Source organism: Lissotriton helveticus, chromosome 11, assembly GCF_964261635.1.
Source record: "Lissotriton helveticus chromosome 11, aLisHel1.1, whole genome shotgun sequence".
Taxonomy (NCBI): Eukaryota; Metazoa; Chordata; class Amphibia; order Caudata; family Salamandridae; genus Lissotriton; species Lissotriton helveticus.
The window spans coordinates 354,128,799-354,150,249 of NC_136072.1; the positions used below are offsets into that span (position 1 = coordinate 354,128,799).

At 46.1% G+C, this 21,451-nt stretch overlaps 1 protein-coding gene across 2 annotated transcripts in view; it reads left to right on the plus strand.

The window, feature by feature from the left end:
• Positions 1-362: 362 nt before the first annotated feature.
• PAK2 (p21 (RAC1) activated kinase 2) overlaps positions 363-21,451 on the plus strand; it is a 728,762-nt gene continuing 707,673 nt past the window's right edge. Inside the window, exon 1 of one of the 2 annotated variants that reach the window (XM_078665775.1) lies at positions 363-489. The gene's annotated coding sequence lies outside the window, so the exon portion shown is untranslated. Of the gene's footprint in view, positions 490-1,068; positions 1,416-21,451 lie in introns of those variants that run through there. The other variant, XM_078665774.1, reaches the window with a different exon arrangement.

A 21,451-nucleotide genomic window follows, 5' to 3' on the forward strand; every position in this document is an offset into this window, starting at 1 on the left:
GGAGCCAAGCCCGGCCGCTGAATGGGAAACTGGAGGCACAGCCGCGAGTCCGAAGGTAGGAAACAATGGAAAACGGGGAACTCAGCCCCTGCCGCTGTTATATGTGGAAGAGGTGTGGCGCCGCGGCCAGGGCGACTGACGCTGGAATCTGGGGACCACGGTACGATCCCCGGCTCCGGCGGCAGGTTAGCCCAGCACCATGTGACTCTGGGCAATAGCTTGCTTAATCTTCCCGACGGCCCCCAGCGCCTAGAGACCCTTACGGGTGATTGTGCGCTTTACAAATGTGGACTTTACTTTACTTTTATATGCGCCTCCTGGCGCGCTGGCTAGTCGCGTGACCAATTTCCCCCGTGGGATCCTGGGGATTGCAGTCTCTACCGTCCGACCGGCGGAGCCAAGCCCGGACGGTCGTTTGCAGCAAAGGGGGGGGCGGAGCCAAGCCCGGCCGCTGAACGGGAAACTGGAGGCCCAGCCGCGAGTCCGAAGGTAGGAAACAATGGAAAACCAGCAGTTTATCTGGCGGATAGTCTAAGAGGCAGTCGCATCCAATAGCTCCCAAAAACTTCCTTCTATTAGAAAACATGCCCTAACAATAATCCAGAACGGGAATGTACACTGCGTAAGAAACATGAGTGAGCAGAAATTACAATTTCTCCTTGTATTTGCCACTTTGTGTAGAACTATCAAAAGGGAAAGAATTACATTGTCCTTATTTTCACACTGTTACCAACCTTGATGTGGAAATACCAATCGTGTCTGATAATATTCTGGCAGAACGGCTATCCAAAGCGACGTGCACGCGTCCACTGGCTGAAACAGCGTCTGGAAAGGACAAGATTGGCTTTACCGAATCGATCCGGTGAAGCGCACGTCGCAAAAATAAAGAGCTCTACCGCTGGTCTACATTCTGTACACCCACTGTACTACCTAGAGTAGGAAATCCAGTAAAAGTGGCGTACATCTCATCACGCCCACAACACAAGTAGGCGCGATGACGCCACGACCGCCATCTTGAAATGTACTGCTAGGCTGTGAGGCAAAATAGTCCCTTTTCAATCTTTACACATGTAGGTAGACGCCTTCTCTGCGCGTGCGCCTCCTGCCGCTGTCTACTGTGCGCGTACACGGGATCGTCTCTGTCGCTTGCCTGTGCTGCCCCTCCCATATCTCCGCTTGTGCTGCCCCTGAGCGTGCTGCGCGTCCCTGTTCTCCCACTTAGCGCGTCCCCGCCCTCTCCTGCTCGTTGGGTTGTGGCCGTAGTGGTTCCGCTTCCCCCTTTGGCTCCGCCATTGCAGCACCCGTTCCGTGTGTGCGCGCGAGAAAGCGAATAGGCGACGTAAGGCTCAACCCGTGACTTGGAGGAGACCCCGGGAGCGAGCCAAACAACTTCACCTGCTGGTAGAGAATTGGTGGTAAGATCCGTTAGCGAAGCTGACAAATGAAAACTCATCCGTATTATTACCCTCATCTCTTTGAATCTCCCCCAATATATCAGTACTGGAACACCCAAATTGCTATGTGACCTTCCCAAAACTTTGCTCCACTATTTCTCATTGACAGATCTAACTATTGAAGCCTGTCCGTCATCATCCAGATTCTTAAAGCATCTACCCTCACATACTTCCTCTGTTAAGTTCTTAGTTACCTGATTTCACCAGTCTCTCGCCTGTGTTTCTCCTTCGCATCATCAGCGCTATCCAACGAAGTGCTCCTGTCCATAGGCTAGACTTTTTAACCCAAATATATATTAATTTGCAGAGAAACTATGTTGGTAAGATGTTAACTTCCTAGGATTTAGCTGAACACTTGAATATTCTCTGTTGCTTCCGGTTTCCTTTACCTTGCATACGTTGTTTGAAGCGGTGCTGTTTGGAATGTGTAGCGTGCTGCAGCATGGTGTGAGTTTTTTGCAGAAATGTTACCAAGGTATTCAAGGTGTTTTTCTAACTCCGAAAATTAAAGAGAGAGCCTGCATTAATGCCTGTTCTTTCATGTTTTCACTAGTTACCTCTGCCTCTAGGCGGTTCAGGATAAACATTTTTCTAATTTCCATCCCTCAGGGCAAAGAAAATATGTCAAAGTATACAACCTGTTTGTACACGCTCACGCTGAGTAATCCATCTTCTGAGTTAGGAGAAACAGCTCCCTGTCCAACACACACTGATCACTACTTGACATAAATGATTTATTTAGCGTTTCCGAATATGTATTCTTAGTCTTATTTTGGCTATTACGATACCTATCGATATTTGATTGTTAGATGCGCTCATTTATTGCCTCGTATGGGATTTATTTTATTTGAGCACGAAACCTATTTTATTAACTATTGTTGACGATAATTAATTGGTAGGTCGCTTTATTGACCAATTATTTACTGAGCTGTTGACTGAGTTGCTAGTAGAACAATATGTCTTATGGCATCCAAGCATGACTTGGTAGATTGGAATTTCATCTGTAATTATTGAAAGAATCAGAATACATTTTTCTTCAAAGCCTCTGGAGACCTTTTATATGAATATTATGGGGACCTTTATTGCATTTCCTAACACTAAACTGCACTGGTGATGGCCTGAAGCCACTCGTCTCTTTCTGGTAGACCTCATTTGACACCTTAAGAATCACCTTCTCTTGCAATTTCTTCATGCTAAAAGTAGTTAATGGGTAATAGTAGCATTGGTTAGTGAAAAGGTCTCAGTTTCAAACTGAGAACTTGCATAGCTTTCTTTGTGCGTAGCGCATTACTCTTTTGAGTACTTTGTACTTATAGACCGCATCGTTAAAGTGGCTGTGTCAAATGAGAAATGAGCGGAAGCACCCTGTCAAATCGTCCAAGCAATATTTACTATCATTATTCGTTATTTTCATAGCAATAAAATCCTAAAGGTGCACAAATACTGTAAAACAAACAACTCATCTCAAATTAAAACATAAATGTTTTAATGCTATCCTGAAATGAATAATATGTTAAACTTGAGAGTAGGTACTTTGCCTGCATTGCCTACTTTTTGGTTAAAACAAGTTTAACATTTATTACAGGTGCATCTAAATGGAAATTTACAACCAGCAACTTGGCTGTGTTTTATAGCATTTGGTCACTTTTTTGCCCATCTAAGATGATCGCCTCTTGCTGTCAATTAGTTGCTTAGAGAAGCCTACGTGACCTGTTTTAAATAGTTATGTAATGTTGTTTCCAAGAGAGTTGGAACCAGGGATGAGTAGACTAGGAGGTGACAAAGTATGCAGATTTTCCTCTCTTAGATGCTGCTGATTACTCTGAAATAGGGAGTGTGTGAAAAATGGCCATGACTCTTAGTGGGGAAATTTGTAGAAAAAATGGAATCTGACCCTTGTACCTGGAAAACAATGCAGGGCAAGACAATAACAGTTTCTGCTGAATGTAAAGTTTCAAGGTGAGGTGTAAAAATGACTGCTGATTTTTACACCTACTAGAGAATAACAAGTTGACGCAGAATTGGGTGAGTGATGCAATACAAATAGTTAAGGGTAATTTTGTTAACCTCGTACTCAGCGTGCACCGTAAAGATGGTCGCCTGGTGATGCATTGGTGTTGGTACAAGATGCATCACTCGTGTCCTGCTATTGATGGAGGATAACGGCGGCAAAAAAACAAGAGGAGAATTACTTCACCTGATCATAATTGTTCAGAGTAATTGTCTTCTATGAAGTGGAGTGGAAGGGCTGAAAGAGTCACTGCATGGCTTGAGTAAGGAGCAGGGGCCACAGCAGGTGATCTTTACCGCGCCGTGAGGGGAACAGCTCCACCTACCTCCTTCTCCCGCCGTGAGGACAACGTAATTTCCTCCTACCTCCTTCCTCCTTCTGCTTCGAGCTGTGAGGGAAACAGCTACAGGGTGATCACGCCGGACCCACTAGCAGCGGGCAAACCACAACTCCCAGCAGCCCCGGGTCCATCGCAGCAGCAGTGACGCCACCGACGTGCCCGGAGGCGCATTAAGAGCAGGGAGTGCTGAACGCGCTCGGGGGCCACAGCAGGTGATCTTTACCGCGCCGTGAGGGGAATGGCTCCACTTACCTGCTTCTCCTTCTCCCGCCGTGAGGGAAACGGCATTTCCTCCTTCTGCTTCGAGCCGTGAGGGAAACGGCTACAGGGTGATCACGCCGGACCCACTAGCAGCGGGTAACCCACAACTCCCAGCAGCCCCGGGTCCGGCGCAGCAGCAGTGACGCCACCGACGCGCCCGGAGGCGCATTAAGAGCAAGGAACGCCTCCTGCTCCGCGGGACGTGCCGGGAGAAGCCCGGGACAAGGCCGGGATAGTCTGTGGCCGTCTGGGGCCAGACGTGGCCGGGCTGGGCCCCCTCCCGTGGCTCTGACATTTGGCACGGGAGCAAGGGGACTAACGGTGACCGAGAGGGAAGAATGGAAGAAGATCTGAGGAGAGACTGACTGTATACTAGCATTGGACCCTATAACATGCAAGTTGTTTGAGAGGGATTGGTGGGGGGGGTTGGAGGGATTGTTTCATTTATTAAGCTGAGTTGCTCCCTGTTAGGGGGGAGGAACGTTAATTTGAGCGAGTTTAAGATCTTGTAAAATTAAGTACACCCAGGGGGTATTCTGTCTAGTCTGTATCCCATTTCTTTCAGGTTGTACCCTTTTGCCAGCATGGCCAGTAAAGTAAAAACTCGCTCAAACAAGGCGAAGGTGAACTCCCCCTCCATCCCCCGAGTGGTATTACATGACAAAAGTATTCCCCCCCCCCCTTTTTATCAATTCAGCCTACCACAGTTGACCGTATGTTGAGGAAAGCTTTAGGGGCAGTATCAAGTGAAATAGAGCCCACCGAAAGACGCCTGTCACTTACACCAATACTTGATGCTCCCACTAGACATCTAGACTCAGGGGATGAGGTTATGGTAATTTCTCCAATCACTGTCGCTGAGTCACCGGATCAAGACATCACCTGTGCACAGAGGGATCCTGGTGAAGACAGGGTGGACCCCACAATGGAAAATTAAAAAAAAGTATCAACTAGTAGGAAACGATTAACCTGCCTCAAGAAAGTTAGAAGCAAAAAAATTAAAAGCACCCCCCTCCCATTTTCACCAAGGAATTTGCCATTAGAAACCAGGGTTGAATACGTCCCCCAGTCTATATCTTCACCGAGCTGGTTGGCTCAAACTGTCTTAGATTTGCAAGATCACATAGAAACTTTTATTGTCAGCCAGATGAAGCCATTAGCCAGCAGACCGGACAAAATTCTAAATGAATTAAAGAATAGGGGTCGGGTGCTGGGCTCATCCACGGACAATGGCACCACGAATAACCTGATCATTACTGACATTCGTCAAGACCAACAGTCGGTAATACAACCAAGTAGGATTTCGAACTTTCCACCCATGGTTACTCAGCCCCCTAGTCTACCAGGCACTTCTCGGCTAATAGACAGGGGTATGGACTCTGGAGAAAGGGTGCCACAAACAGGGGTGGGATCCCCCGGGCCATTAATCGAACGATCGAATAACCACCCATCCAAATCTAAAGTAGCGGGCGCAAATCAGATTAGGCGAGTTGCTAATACCTTAACTGATGTAACACTACCAATTATAAATTTACCACCTGAAGCGTGCCCCTATGTAGTAGAACTGGCAGGGGTGCCAGCTCTGAAGAAAGAGCAGAGTGAGTCACACACCGAACTAAAAAACAAGACCCTATATTGGCTGAGCCAGAATAGGCCCCTTCCAGGTAAAAATAAAAATGGGGAAATTATCCATGTCAGAAGGGTGGGTTGGATCGGTACTAGGAGAAAAGATATAATGGGGAATTGCATTGTAGTACATTTTAGGGATGCAAGTGTAGTGCACCACATCTTGTCCTGTGGGATGGAGAGCCAGGCAAGCATTATAAGTTCACTGCCACTAGGTTACTTTTACCTGAGACCAATCGTCCCCTATGACGCGGGCCAAGGCTTGGGGAAATCCAGGGAAGTTCTAAACATGCACAAGGCCCGACATTACATCCCGTGTGGACCTGTGGTGAAAGATTGGGAATTAACTAATTGGTCCAATAGATTTAGCCCTCTCATGTCCCTAGATGAAAATGATTGACTGCCAAGACCCCCCTCAAAATTGGAGAAGGCAGTAAAAAGAGGAGTTGGGAATACGCACCTGCATGGATTGCGAGGAGCTGAGTGGAGGGTGTCGCACAAGGTGGTCCCAGCAAATCTTTTCCCTATAGATGAGGCCCACATGATAGGAGGTGGCAGCGGGGACAAACGTGTGTATGTTGGAATTCGAGAGTGGGCCTGTAGTTGGAATCACCAACGGTGAGGGGGAATTAAGGTATGCCTCGTCCCCGCTTGCACTACAGTGCCAAGGGGCTCATGTAATGCCCGGAGGGGTAAATGAGGGACGGGACATTGAAAATACAAGTGTTCAGGGGCTAGTCTGCGACCAACCATCAGAAAGGGGTCTAAAGATAATATCTTGGAACATTGCTGGCCTAGCAAGTAAATTTGACAACACTGAATGGCGGCAGTACATAAATAAGTTCCAAATAATTAGTTTACAAGAGACTTGGGTGGTGGACAACAGCCCCTTTCACATGAATGGGTATAAATGTTTTTTTTGTGCCTGCTCAGAGATCGAGATCAGGAAGAGCAATGGGAGGATTGTCTGTATATGTGGACTTAAATCTGCAAGGAACATGGACTAGCCCATCCTGGATTTCAAATAATCTTCAGGCACTGGGGTTCATGGGCAGTGGGACAAGGCTGATTCTGTTTAATGTTTATGAAGGAGCTCTTGGAGCTAACAACCCGACACCCCAAGAATTAGATCATAGACTTACCCAGGAACTAGATAAAAGGAAAAGTGCTCTAGAACCCATTGTTCTTGTTATGGGTGATTTTAACTGTCATCTATGTCCAATGTTATCTCCCCTGAATGCAGACCGGTCAAGTTGTCCTGTTGAGAAAGGCCCCCACTTTGAACACACCGCAGAGGGAACGGTCTTTGGTAGATTACTAAAAACACACGCCCTGAATCATACTTGTGACATGATTAGCCTGGAGAAGGAGGGAACTTTGGTCCCAACCTTCAAAGGGAGAGGGTGCTCGTCTTACATTGACTATATATTAGCATCCAGGTTATCTAAAAACTGGATCAGGTCAGTGGGGATCGAGTGGAGTCCATTCAGCGAGCATAACCCTCTGACTTTAGAACTTATGTGCTTGGATCGACCTAAGAGAAGGTCAACAGCAGGGACCCCTCTTAGGGTAACGGACCAGGGAAGACGGTTGAGGTGGTCTAAAATTGATGGCGAGGCCTTTTCTAATTCACTAATCGTCTCCGGGAAAGAACCCATCGGTGTATGCTTAGACCCTGTGGTTGAGGGCCCACAGGTAATTAAGGCATTTGGGTTAATAACCAATTTGATTGAAGGGCTTCTAAAGACAAGTTCCCCTAGGATTAATACTACTCGCCCAAGATGGTTTGACAGGGAATGCTCGCACACCCTGAGGGAGTTGAAAACTAGTCTAAAAAATACCCCCAGGGATAAGCAAAGAGTGGCTCAGTGCAGACAGGCATACATGAAGGCAGTAAAAAAGAGGAAATTATCACTCCAAGCAGATGCCTGGGCAGATCTAAGGGAGGCCGCAGATAGGAGGGACATGGCAGAATTGTGGAGAATCATTAATAAACCATGCTTTCAAGATACCAATGCCCCTGAGGTTACTGCAAACATCCTCCTAGAACATTGGATCACACATTTTGAGGGCTTGTATAATCACAGCCAGGAACCTGTATCGGAGGGGGGATGGGTATGCCGACAGGCCCAAGGAGTAGAAGTCTCACTAAATGAAATTACTGTAGGTATTGAGGGTTTGACAAGAAACAAAGCCCCAGGACCCGATGGCACTCCCCCAGACCTGTACCTGAGCAATATAGATCTATGGGCCCCAATTCTCACTAGAGTTTTAAATGCGGCCATTGGGTGTGGTTTACCCCGCTCTTGGTCCACAGCAATAATTGTCCCTATTTTTAACAAGCATTGGAAATGCAATAGGTCTCGCATTAGAAAAGTTGGAGCTATTGGTCTTGTAAATGACACATATTTTATTTATGTGTTGGTTTTTAAAATAGCTAAATTGATAGCTTTGTCATTTACAATGCCAATAGTTATAACTTTTGCAAATGTGACACCTATAGCATTTGTAATGCAATATGTTTTATTTACGTGACTTGTATGTATTCATATTACAAATAACAATGGCCTTTATTTTTTTATAATTAATACTTAAATAAAAAGTTATTGTAATTTATAATGGCAATAGGGGTGTAGAGAGAGGGGTGTAGAGAGAGGGGAGAGACGCAACACCAACACAAATCCAGTAGCATTAAAATATTTACAATAAAAGTGAAGATAATCAGCAGCTCGTAAAAATGTGATTCTTGGATAACTGCTGCCAAATGGAGGGCAAGAACGCGTTAAAATTACAAAATCGGTAAAATCTGTGCCTGGCTTAATCAATCTTGGGCAAGAACAAAAGCGATTTGAAGAGGACATGACAGGAAACAACAACTGAACAGAAGACTCAGCCCGCTGTAGGGCAAATAATTTTATAAATGCAAGGTTGGCGATGCATCTAAAATGGGATATGGTTTACCTGAAAATTTCTAATTTCTTAAGTCTCAGCACGGTTATAACGTGAATAAAAAAAATATGTGAAACAGCCTCAGAATGAATTAATCGTATGTAGGAATTCATAAATCACCAGACAGGATAACTCAGGAGGTTAATGCGTGCAATATAGGAGAGAAAATGTGTGCGCGCGCCTGACCTCTGGCCACAGACCTCAGACACAGCTTACAGTTAACTTGCCTGATTGATACCGAGGGTTGTGAATAACCTGAAGCGATCACTGAATTTAGAGAAGATACCACAGAGGGTTAATTTGTTTATAGCAGGAGTTCTTGTTGTAATTGCAGGTAACAAGTTCCAGTCCTTGCAAAATAACGCAGTGGGCTATGTCTTTGGAGCAAACATCTCCATGCAAATGGCGAGATTTACGTTTGAATATGTGCGTGGTATTTTCTAAAATGAGAGCGTTTGGTAGTAATTAATATCATTATTTAGTTACCAAAAAAACAAAAACAGTAAGACGAACAAGACGGAGGGCATTGCTGGGGGGAGGAGAAATGCGAAATGGCCGCAGCAGGGGGCGGAGCGGGGAGAGCGGCGATGGGGGAGAGACACGGGCCGTTGTGTGAAGCAGCAGGGGCCTTTGTGCCACAGACCTCCGACACAGCTTGCAGTTAACTTGCCTGATTGATACCGAAGGTTGTGAATAAGGTAATCGCCCAGTTAGGTAAAGTCTGTTTAAGACGCTATAGTCTCGCAAGAGAACGTAAGTCGTAACTTGTAAGCTTTAAGTCTGTGTGCAAAATGTGAACTATAGGAGTTTTGTTAAAAAAAGCGTCATGTTTCCAGTGTTTTGTTTTTTTCTTTCAGTCGGATGTTTTTTTTGTTGTTGTTGGGGTTCTAGGGCTAACAACCGGCTCGCATCCTACTGTTCAAATTAGCATATCCCAAAAGCAACTTCACAACTGATTAGAATCTTGACGACGGCGCTTAAAGCACTCTAGCATCCTGTAGTTTTGTTTACGAAAGCCTTGGAGTCTGGGGCCTGTGTGTTTATGTAAATGGAATTGAGGAGTGGTCCGAGCGGTACAGACGTATTGGTGGGTGTTGTGGGGGTTGGGTGGAGTGTTTAGTGAAGTGGATGGGGGAGAGGCTCTGTGTTTGTTTCGTTCGTAAAAAGCAATCTCCCTTATGACCCAAAAGACATACTGTAAATTTTCGCATGTATTTATTGTCCCCAAGCATTGTAAATGTTATAGTAACGTTATTCCAATGATGGCAACATCGGAAATTTTTATTAGGTGCAAGCCTAGAGATACAATCCCCCAAATTTCCATAGCGCGCTGTAGAGGGAGGGTGGGAAATAGTAGGCCTGCTGAATGGTGGTGAGTCTGTGTCTTTTATTAAGTTTGTACACAAGTATGTTTAAAGTAAAGCTAGCCATCCCTCCTGTGCCTCGAAGTTGCTCTCAGTTTTGTGTTTGTGGTGTGGCGAAGTGGTATGAGCTGATGTATGCTGCTGAATGGGACAGAGGGTGGATGCTTCTGATTTAAAATAATGTGGACGTTTTCTTTCTTTGTTTTGAGCCGATGTATGTGAATGTATCGAATATATGATGTTGAATGAGAGAGATGCTGGTTGATTTGTGTGTGAATAGGGAAATTTATACAAAGGTGTTGCGAAATGGTATGAGCTGATGTATGCTGCTCAATGGGAGAGAGGCTGGCTGAAGAGGAATTAAAGGAGTTTGCACGTCTTCTTTCATTTCTTTGGTCTGTATATTTGAGTGTAGAAAGAAAGGGGAGAGGGGGCCAGGAGGGGAGAGACGGACCTGCGGCGATTTCCGAAAGGAGTTTGCACGTCTTCTTTTAATTCTTGAATGTGAGCACGGCTGTATTGCAGTGCCTGTTTGTGCCCAAGTATTTTGTACTGAAAGTTATACACCCCTACAGTGACTCGAAGTTGTGATGCGAGCCTAGAGTATGAATGTATACAATGTATGCGGAGAGGTGGCCAGGAGGGGAGAGACGGCCCGGCGGGGATTTCAGTTTGAACTCGTTTGTTTTTGTGGACTGTATGAGCGTGCTAGAAAGAAAAGGGAGAGGGGGCCAGGAGGGGAGAGACGGACAGGCGGGGATTTCAGAAAGGAGTTTGCACGTCTTCTTTTAATTCTTTAGGCTGCGATTTTTGTGGACTGTATGAGCGTGCTAGAAAGAAAGGGGAGTGGGGGCCAGGAGGGGAGAGACGGACCGGCGGCGATTTCAGTTTCAAGTCGTTTGTTTATTGTGGACTGTATGAGCGTGCTAGAGAAAGGGGAGAGGGGGCCAGGAGGGGAGAGACGGACCGGCGCCCGTCAAAGCGAAAGCCGTGGCAGTGAATAAATTAGGGGAGGAGAAATGCCTGAGGCACAGCGCATGCTGGGGATAGCCGTGGGAGGGAGCAGTGACGCTTTCATGTGCACGCGCTTTTAATGTCAATGCGCTTGCGCATTGAGGTTAAATTTCACGGGCACTGCAAGGAATCGCCATGAAATCGTGCAAGTTGGTTAAAGTCTGTTTAAGCCCCCATAGTCTCGCAAGCTCAATGCGCATGCGCATTGACAGGCGAGACCTAAAAAGGGTGACAGGGATAACCCCCAGTGCTATCGGCCTATATCACTAATTGACGTCTCCGCCAAAGTGCTGGGACGGGTTATTCTCAATCGCCTCATAGAGTGGACCGAAGAACATGGGACCATTTCGGACACCCAGTATGGCTTCAGGACAGGGAGGTCCACAAGTGATCAGTGCCTCAACCTCTATCTGCTGGTTGCCAAGTACACAAAAGCCAGCAATGAAGCTATTTATCTGGGTTTTATGGATTTGGCAGCCACTTTCGATCATGTCAACAGGGAAAACTTTGGGCCTTAATGGGTAACTTGGGAATTGATCCGGGCCTAATTAATATTCTGAGAGAACTCCACCGGGACACTACAGCCAAGGTCCGTTTTAACACGAAGGGGGAGAACACTGAACCCTTTACATGCACCAGTGGGGTGAGGCAGGGCTGTATTCTTGCCCCCTTTTTGTTCTCGCTCTATATCAACAACTTAGAGCAGGCCCTGGTGGCATTGAAAACAGATTGCCCGAGCGTAGGAACGCGTCATATCCCAGTGCTTTTGTACGCGGATGACGCGGTCCTTTTGGCCCGCACCCCGAAGAGCCTACAGACCCTAATTGATGGATTCGCCAAATTCATGGATACATGAGATCTCTCAGTGAATTTGAGCAAGTCCTATGTAATGTTGGCCGGCACAAAACCATGCAAACATTTCTGCTTTAGAATAGGGAATCACACCCTTGAAAAGGTACAGTCTTTTTCCTATCTCGGACTGCTATGTGACGGGTCACTCAAATTTGATTCTCTGGTGGAAGACCGATGACGTAAAATGATAGCCGCAAATGGGGCCATTGTAGGCTACGGGGGTAGATTGGGTCGCTGGTCCCCTGAACAAATCATGAATTTGGACAGTTCAATAAGCTGCTCCAAAGGTATATATGGCTCCGAAGTATGGGGTTTTGTTAATGTTGATCAATTACAGCGGGAGGAAAACAAATATTTGCGATCAATGTTGAAAATACCTCGGAGCACCCCCGCTGTAATTGCTCACAGGGAATTGGGGATGCCATATATTGAAGACCTAGTTAAGCTCAGACCAGTTTTGACATGGATAAAAATCTGGGCAAATCCCGAGGCAGCGTTAACCACACAAATTCTAAGAGACTGTCTGGATAGAGAAAAAGGTCTGGAAATAGCATGGCTGAAATACGTGAAAAGTATCTTTGAAGATCTAGATCAGAAGGACCGTTTCACAAACCCCACAGCTATCTTACCCAGAGACAAACTTAAAATTAAAAGAGCGTTTCTGGATTGGAGAGTCACCCGGAGAGAAACAGCCGAAGGGTCCAAACGCTCAGTAATTGCATATGACCTCGTGAAGTCCACGGAGGGCATGGAACAGTATCTCCGTGTTATGTACAATGCTCAGGAGAGATTCCTAATGTCCCGCTTTAGGCATAATCTTTTACCTAATTTGCTAGCTGACCCACCAGGTTTTACATCATCTGTTGAGCAGAAGGGTGCCTGCGGCTGCGACAATAGGTCTCCGCAGGACACCCTTCACTTTGTACTTTTGTGCCCCTTTTATGCTATACCTAGGCGTAGCTTCTTGGTGGGTATTTTAAAACAAGCTAAGCTGAGACACGCTAAAACGGCATTGCTCTTCTTGCAAAGAGCGAATGACCCCCGCATATTCTGTGTAGTGAACTTTTTAAAGGTCTCTTTAAGATTAAGGAAAACAACAGAATTGGCTTGATTATGGACCATGCAAAACCTTTTTAGGTCTCGCCTAGACGAAAGCAAAAAGCGAAGCTTTTTGCTGTCTAGCGAGACTACTTATGTCGCCACTTTCCAGGGATTCCGGGGAATGTGGACAGCACAGCAAACTGTCACGAGCGTCTCCTGCTGGAGATTGTACCTCGTGAGCGCGCACGTCGTCACTCACGCATGCGCACAAACCAAGGCATCCACACACTGCATATACACACACGCACCCCCCCTTAAACATACACACGCGCACACAGACAGACGCACGCACAAACACACTCAAACAGACACACACACACGCACGCGTACACCCCACCCCCACTCACCCCTCCTCTCACTCAACTTACCTGTTCTGGCGGTGCAGGGCGGCGGCTCCTTCTCCCGGGTGGCGGTAGCGCTTTGCGGGGCTCTCTCACGACATGAGAGCCCCGCCTTCCCCATGCGCCCGGCCGCTCTTCACCCGGTCCCCCATCTCGGGACCGGGACTCAATGCGGAGCCTTCGTGGCTCCTCGGGCAGCTCGCTCTGTCTCTCGGCGCGATGGGGCGGGACTTCCGGTTGGGGCCGCGCTGGCATTGGCCGGCTTCTCAACCGCTTCCGGGTCGTCGCGGGCAGCGCGGCGGCCCGGCACAGCCATGATGCGTATGTTTTTTACACGGTATACCGTCTCTCAATAAATCGGATCGGTCATTCCACCCCACTGAAACAACTGGCAAAATTAAAATGTTACTTTACTTTCGCCCTTCCCAGCCTCAGTGTACCTGCAAGACTCACGCCGGCGCTGCACGCTTCCCGTAGTGAGGATTCATTCCATGCGCAGATAGCCAGCAACAATTTTCGGATTGATATCCCCATAGACAGTAAGTTACCACGCTGCCCTGCCCGATAATTTGTTTTCACGCCCGGCACACCTCAGTGCTTGTTATAATTGGGGCCTGTTTTTATCCGTCAGTCCCATGGTGTCTTGCTAAGTACTAAAATGAATAAAGAAGTTGAAATAAAGTGCTTAGTTTCTGTTGTAACCAGCCTCTCCCTTCCATCGGCACGCTATCCCGTGTCCTGGCTCCCTTCGCTTCCACTAAGCCACACCCGAATTCCAGACAACACCTGTTTGTGTACGTTTTCAGCGTTATTCCAGTCAATGGCTTTCTGTGACTTTCTGCTATAGACTCCCAACAGATCTCCGATTGTACTTGAAATTATATTAAAACATGTTTTTAAATCAGTCATGATCACTCTTGTTGTCAGATAAAATTGAACTTACACCTCCCCCATAACTGCCAAGATTCCGGATCGCTTATGTGTGACATTTTCATAGTTACAGTGTGCTTGAGTGACGTTCAGCTGCCAAATGTGTGACACTTAGAGTGACACTTTCTCGCGAGTAAAACCAAGCAATTTAGTACATGGAAAGCAATAAATATCAGAAATGACATACTTCTGAGCAATGAGTTATAAAAATAATTTGAAAATAATGCACAACTCTTGAAATGGGACGTTAACACTTGTTTTTATTGAACTTGAAATGTCTGCACAGTTTTGTGCAGCCTATTTTATTTTGTGTGTAATACATTTAAAAAAATAAAAAATAAAGTTGTATTCACAGTGCTTTCAGTCACAGGCTGCGACCGCCGCACTCTAATGCAGGAAGTCATTATTTCCTGCAGCGACAAACAAGACTCAGTTCTGAGTGTCTCTGGTTACACTAAACAATCTCTGCAGTGATTGTTTTAAGCAATTGAGGTAACAAAGCAGATTCCCCGCCTTCGGGGTGAACAGCAGGTGTGTTCCTTGGCAGTCCTTTTGCATTGATGTGCTTCCTGCATTGTTGTTAGACCTTCTTTTCCACCAGTATTACCCCACTCACCCACTTTTATTCTGTAGGTGGAGCAGACTTTCTGCCCATGTGTGATCCTCAGCAGGTCTGACTTGTGCAATGATTCGGAATTGTGATGCATTGATTTGTGCGTTGGAGGAGGTTGGGTTTTCCACAAGGACTCCTAACTTCCGTAGTGGGGAACCTTCTGAAGTATTCTCAGTTAGAAGAGGTCAAATAAAGCGGTGGTCTCTCTACCCACTATTGTTTAACAAATGTATAGAGCTGAGTTCAATACCATTAACAGTTCATAAATTATACATTTATCGTGGTCGAACTGGCCTGTAGGGCAATCTGACAGTGTCCCGTGGGCTGTCTGACAGGTCAGTGGGCAGGTCGTTTTTTTGGCGGTTTGTTTGTTTGTTTTATGGACTAGTGTTATAACGACGATTCATGCGTATGCTCCTCAGCAATCCTGTAGTGAGGTTTTTTGTTGTTATGCTACAGTTGGAAGATAGCAAATGACCATTTTGGACTTGAGATTTAGAAATAACGTCTGCATAGCAATGTGCAGCTGCCAGGCACTTGCAAAAGCATAACTAACAAGCATTTGCAATGCAATAGGTCTTGCATTCACGAGAGTTTAAGCTATTGGCATTGTAAATGGCAATTCCTTTTAGTTATGTTTTAAAAAACAAATTATAAAAAAAGGCATTGCCATTTACAATGCCAACAGCTCAAACTTACGTAAATGCGAGACCTATTGCATTGCAAATGCTTGTTTAACTTATTTGTATAATCATGAGTCGGGATCCATATAACATGTAATCAGGTTTTAATTTGTGTATATATATGTGTTTTTAAGGTGTTATGTATATTTATGTGCTTTTATGGTGTTTTTTAATCACCGAATAAAGATTATTGACTACTGACTACTGAGTAAGGAGCAGGAGCCGGAGCCGAAACAGTTTAGAGTTTTCCCTCTCCTTGAGTGGTAGGTTTGGGGGAAAAAGCTGACTAATGACAAGTAGAACAATTAACATTGGTGGTATGAACAAGCCTTAATTCTTTCACAAGACCTTTCCGCCCATAGAGGTAAATGGGGAGTGAGCCTAACTACTTTCTCCAGGCAGGTAGCATACTCAGAAAGCAGAAGTTAAAGGTAACGGACAGTCATACTTTGTGCTTTAGGTAAAACTTATCGAAAATGGACCTACATGGGGTTAATGTCTTTAATTCCACTCCCTTAACATAGATGGGCTATTATTCTAATTTCTTAACTGTACTAATAGCTGGTAGTGCAAAACAGCCACTGCTTAATTATGCACTTTACAAATATATAATAAAATTGCTTTTTCACTTTGTGTCATATTTTAAGGCAAGCTGTGAGACAATCACGGTATCAGTCTTTCTCTTGGCAGCAGCTGTGAGCATTCTTTATTATTCATTTTTAGGTCGAGCATGTTCGACCTGTTGTATCCTCTTTTAGGGGCTCTGGAAAACCCACCAATTGCCATTGTTTATGTGTGTCATTTACAAATGCTGGCCTGTTATTGGTGCATTTGTTTAAATATCCCTCCTTTGTGGGCTTAGCTCCCTCGCTGGGGATTTCATTCAGAGAAGGTTTTGTTTGGCCATCACACTGTTCAGCGTGTGATGGTCCTTCCTCCCATCTCCTGTATGGGCATTGCAGCTCTATACACCGGTTGGTTCCCTCACACCATGCCGCTCCGAGCTGTACCGTCTTTGTAAGTACTCCTCACAGGTTTTTAGGTTTCGACTGCAAAAAGCTGCGCAAGCAGCTTTTGCGCAGGAGAAATCTTATGAGAACTGTAGTGTGGCTTTGGGTCGGCCCTCGTCATTCATTGGCTGGCTCCATAAATGGAGCCTAGCCATTGGACGAGGGGCCTGTCCATCAATGCCGGACCAGACACGGGGGCGTTCCCGAGATTCTTTGCCTTTTGCCGACGTCACGCGACGCCGGGAACGCCCCCAGAGTCTGTTCCGGCATTGCCGGCACCTCCCTTGCTGCTCGGGACGGGTCTCCTTATTTGTTCCTAGCTGCCCCTCTCCCGCCTCCCTCGTCCTCTCCCGCCCCCCTCCCGCCGTTCGTGTACTCTCCCGCCTCCCTCGTCCTCTCCCGCCCCCCTCCCGCCGTTCGTGTACTCTCCCGCCCCCCTCGTTCTCTCCCGCCCCCCTCCCGCCGTTCGTGTACTCTCCCGCCCCTCCCGGGTTCAACCACGGCATTAGGAACATCTCCGCCCCCTCCCGTGTTGCTGAGTGTCTTTTTCCTCCGTATACGGGGCCGCGGATGAAACCGTGGAGACTGCCGGCAGGCGGAGGCACCGAGGCCCGAGATGGAGGGCTCGAAAAGTGCCTGGCAGCCATTGGAGTGGAGGAGCACCGCTGCGGGGCGTCGGCCGTTGCTCTGAGACCAGACGTCCTGCGAATCCTGAGACAGCGCTGCTGGGAGGCACGAGAGGCAGGGCAGCTGGGCGTGATAGCTGAGCTGTGTCATGTGGACGAGGAGCGCGGCAATTTCTGCACGAATCCTATAATCTTCTCTCTGAATATTTATGCTCTGTGGCAGCCTCTAAGCTGTCCTTTGCATCTTTATGTTAGGCCCCCCCCCTCTTTCCCCCCACACACACACATCATCCTGGCTTCGCCTCCATGCTTTCAAACGGGGCCAACGTGTCGAAAGCGAAATAAATGTTTGTTTGTGAATGTTTATCAAAGATTAGCATAAATTTGTCCTCATTTGACCACGACCACTCTTCTCTCGCGCCGAGTGAGTATTTTTTGTGCGTGGAGTGGTTACTTTCAAGTACTCATCGTGAAGATCACGGAAAAGCGACTGCTGCCAAAACATGGGGGTGGAAGCGACTGTGAGTAGTGTTTTTACGCCGAGCATCACTGGGAGGATATCATATGCGATTTAAAAAGGGCCATGGCTATGTATGTCTGCATAAAGACGAGCACACCTGTAAAATATGGATTATGTTGTAGCAGTTGTGCATTGATTTATAGCTTGCCCTTCACATGCATTTTCCATTTTTTTTGGCATTACTGACCAGTAGGTTTATTAATTTTGAACTCGCCTTTGAAAAATAATTTTGCATTTGGCAAGATAACTTGTAGCTCTTCTGTAATATAACTTATTAAAATGAACTAATCAGTGTTGAGGTCCGTGTTTAATCACCAGGTCAAGTCTTCACATTTAACCCGGGTTAAATCAGCCTTTCATCCTTCACGAGTCTCAACAACGAATCCTATTGATTAACAGCTATATCTGCCATGCACAGCGCTGTGCAAACTCTATCAAAGTAAATGTAATTACAGAGAGCATCTATGAGGAGCTCAGGGGCATCATATCCGGTCCCTACAACAATCTTTGGCTTGTGTGTTCCACGAGCTCCTGTGCATTGAGTTACTTGAGAAACGTGTGCGTTACACACTGCAGGCATCTGCAAGGCGCTTTGTGTGCACTGCGACCCTTGGATGTTTTTCTGACGTGCACAGTCAACATCATTGTAGCCACTGCTTAAGTCTGGTGCCCACTTATTACAAGTGGATACATATAGTCATATTCCCGTCATGCACCTGACCATGGTCAGTTACACATTTTAGTCAGCCTTGTACCCTTTCCATTAAAAGCTAGGCGAGTTGACTCATATTTCAGCGTGCCAGTGAATGTTTCAAAGACTCTTGGAATCCAGCAGACATTATTTGCATATGCATTTTTTGTGGTAATGATATATTAAACTGGCCTCTATTTTGGTGGTAGATGTAGGTGGCAAACACATTGCAGGGGCGTGTCCTTTCTGTGTACGGGGTTGGCAGTTTCCTTGGGCTGCACGCCATCAGTAATGCTGCTTCCCTACCATATCACATCTGCTCGGCCGCCTCCCAGGAGGAGACATGCAGAGCCGTGCATTCAGCAAAGCCCCATTAGCCCCTGTTTTCTGCACATCTTGTAAAAGGAGCCAGACCTCGGGGGGCTTGGAGGCCTATTCGTCTGAAATGCCCAAGTCAGATGTGAAGGACGGGTTTCAGGAATCCCTTGGCCTTGGGGCACACATTTTTTTGAAAAGGAGGCTTCTTAATTAATATTAAAAAATGCAGGGATTTGGTGTTGCTGAAGAAAGAGTTTTTTAAATCACAGATATAGAACATTTGCCCATCTGTGCATGTTTCCCATGCCTCTTAATATCGTAAATCCAATTATTACATATGAAAGTAATTGTTTCTATCTCGTTGTTTTAAAAAAAAAAAAAAAATCTATCTATCCGTACTTCCACTCTTAATTGTAAATGGCCAGGATGTTTGATCAATTTACTGTACTAAAAAAGGTACTGCAGCTATCTAAGCATGCATGCTTGGCTTCAGTGACATTGTTTTGCGGCTTTTTGCGGCGATGTCGGCATAATTGTTGGCAGGTATAAAGCCTCTAAATTAATGTTAGCTTTACGACTAATGCATGTGCCCAGTAGCAGCAACCAACACGGTGCTGAATCTCAACATCGTACTTCTGTCGCTACCAGTTTTGTAAAAAATGAATCATTTTAACTCTGCATTCTGTGAAAGGTGGTTTCTACTAGGATAAGTTTTGGTACTGTCACATGACTGATAAAGCCAATGTTTTACATTTGCCAGTAATTACGCTTAGCATATTGACTTGTAGATTGCAGTACCCTAGTGTATACAAATCCCAGATGAAAATTCCCCAGTTTGTTTACGAACTTTGCCACACAACAGTAATCTATCTATTAGAAACAAAACACTTTGCCACTCTTATTTTCTCCACTCTGATTTTTAGGTCGAGCCTAGACAGCTTGCAAGCGGCGTGTAGCTCTAGGTGTATGTGTGTCTCTAGGTGTGTGTGTGTGGAGCTCTGTGTGTGTGGATCTGAGTGTGTGTGGCTCAGGATGTGTGTGTGTGCGTGTGGCTCTGTGTGTGTATGTCTTTGTGTGGCTCTGGGTGTGTGTATGTGGCTCTAGGTGTGTATGTGTGTGTGGCTCTGTATGTGTGTGTATATGTGTGTGTAACTCTGGGTGTATGTATAACTCTATGTGTGTGACTCTGGGTATGTATGTGTAGCTCTGTGTGTGCATCTGGGTGTGTTTGTAATCAGTGTGTATGTGTGTGGCTCTGGCTATATATGTGTAGCTCAAAGTGTGTATGTGTGTGTGGCTCTGGGGTGGTGTGTGGCTCTGGGGTGGTGAGTGTGTGGCTCTGGGGTGGTGTGTGTGTAGCTCTGGGAGGAGTGTGTGGCTTTGGGGGGGTGTGGCTCTAAGTGTGCATGTGTGACTAGGGAGTGCAGAGTGACTAGGGAGTGCAGAGTGACTAGGGAGTGACTAAGGAGTGACTAAGGAGTGCTAGGAAATGACTAGAGAGTGCTAGGGAGTGCACAATGCTAAGAGGCGCGGAGGGACTAGGGAAGCTAGGGAGTGCACAATGCTAAGAGGTGCGGAGGGACTAGGGAAGCTAGGGAGTGCACAATGCTAAGAGGTGCGGAGGGACTAGGGAAGCTAGGAAGTGCACAGTGCTAGGGAGTGCTATGGAGTTCTAGAGACTCCAGAGATTAAGCTAATAACAATGTAAGTGACAATGCCATTTATTTATCTGTTTTCAAAACCAACACATAAATAAAAATGTTGTCATTAACAATGCCAATAGCTCAAACTTTTCCAAAGGCGAAACCATTGCATTGAAAATGCTTGTTATTATTTGGGGCTGCCTTTCAATGAGCCTTGATAGAGAAACTAACTATTTACTGTGTGCTTAATGTTTCCGGACTTGTTGTTTTGTTGAGGCGTGCCGTGCTAACATTTTATTACAGGGCTGGCAACCTGGACAGCGGCTGCACCACCCTGTCCGAAGGGCTGCCAACCCCAGCTTCTGGTATGCCCCTTCACGGCATGGCTCTCCTGAGCACTCCAGCCAAGCGGCATCACTGCCAGGCCCAGAGACTAGGTGTACGGCAAGTCTTTGCACCTTAAGGGCATATGCGGACAAACACATTTTTATTCTTGTTATGTTTTGTTTCATCTGCACATGATATGGAAAATGTCCTGTGCGCGATGTTTTGCTTTTAGTGTCATGCTACGCTTTAACTGTAGTTATGGCGGCCACACCTTTCGCCACGCTTGATGTTTAACTTTCATTCTTGTTGTGTCTGCACTAGATATGGATAATATCCTGTGCATGGTGTTTTACTTTAATTCTTGAGTCACTCGTGCTTTATTTGTAAGAATGGAGGTCGTGGATTTAGCCATGCTTTATATTTAACTTTCAATAGATGCGGTGTCGGTTTTATAGTGTTTGTGTGGTTTTAATATATATTTTTTTATGTTAGGGCAGCCCTCTCCGCCTGCGCCTCTGCAACACACACGGCACTACCTAAACTCCGTTGCAGCCAGTTCTCCTGCAGTTAGCTAGCTGCCCAACACGCGCCTTCGCCACTTTCAGGCTCGCAGCCCAGCAAACGGGTTCTCCAAACACACTTTCTATTTGACATTAAATCATCTGTTCAAAATGTTAGTCAGGTTATTTCAGGCTGGATGTGTTAAATAAGCCCGCTGTTCTCCCAATTGTAAATCTGACCATGACTATTTTTGACCGCCTTGCATATCTCGGTGTG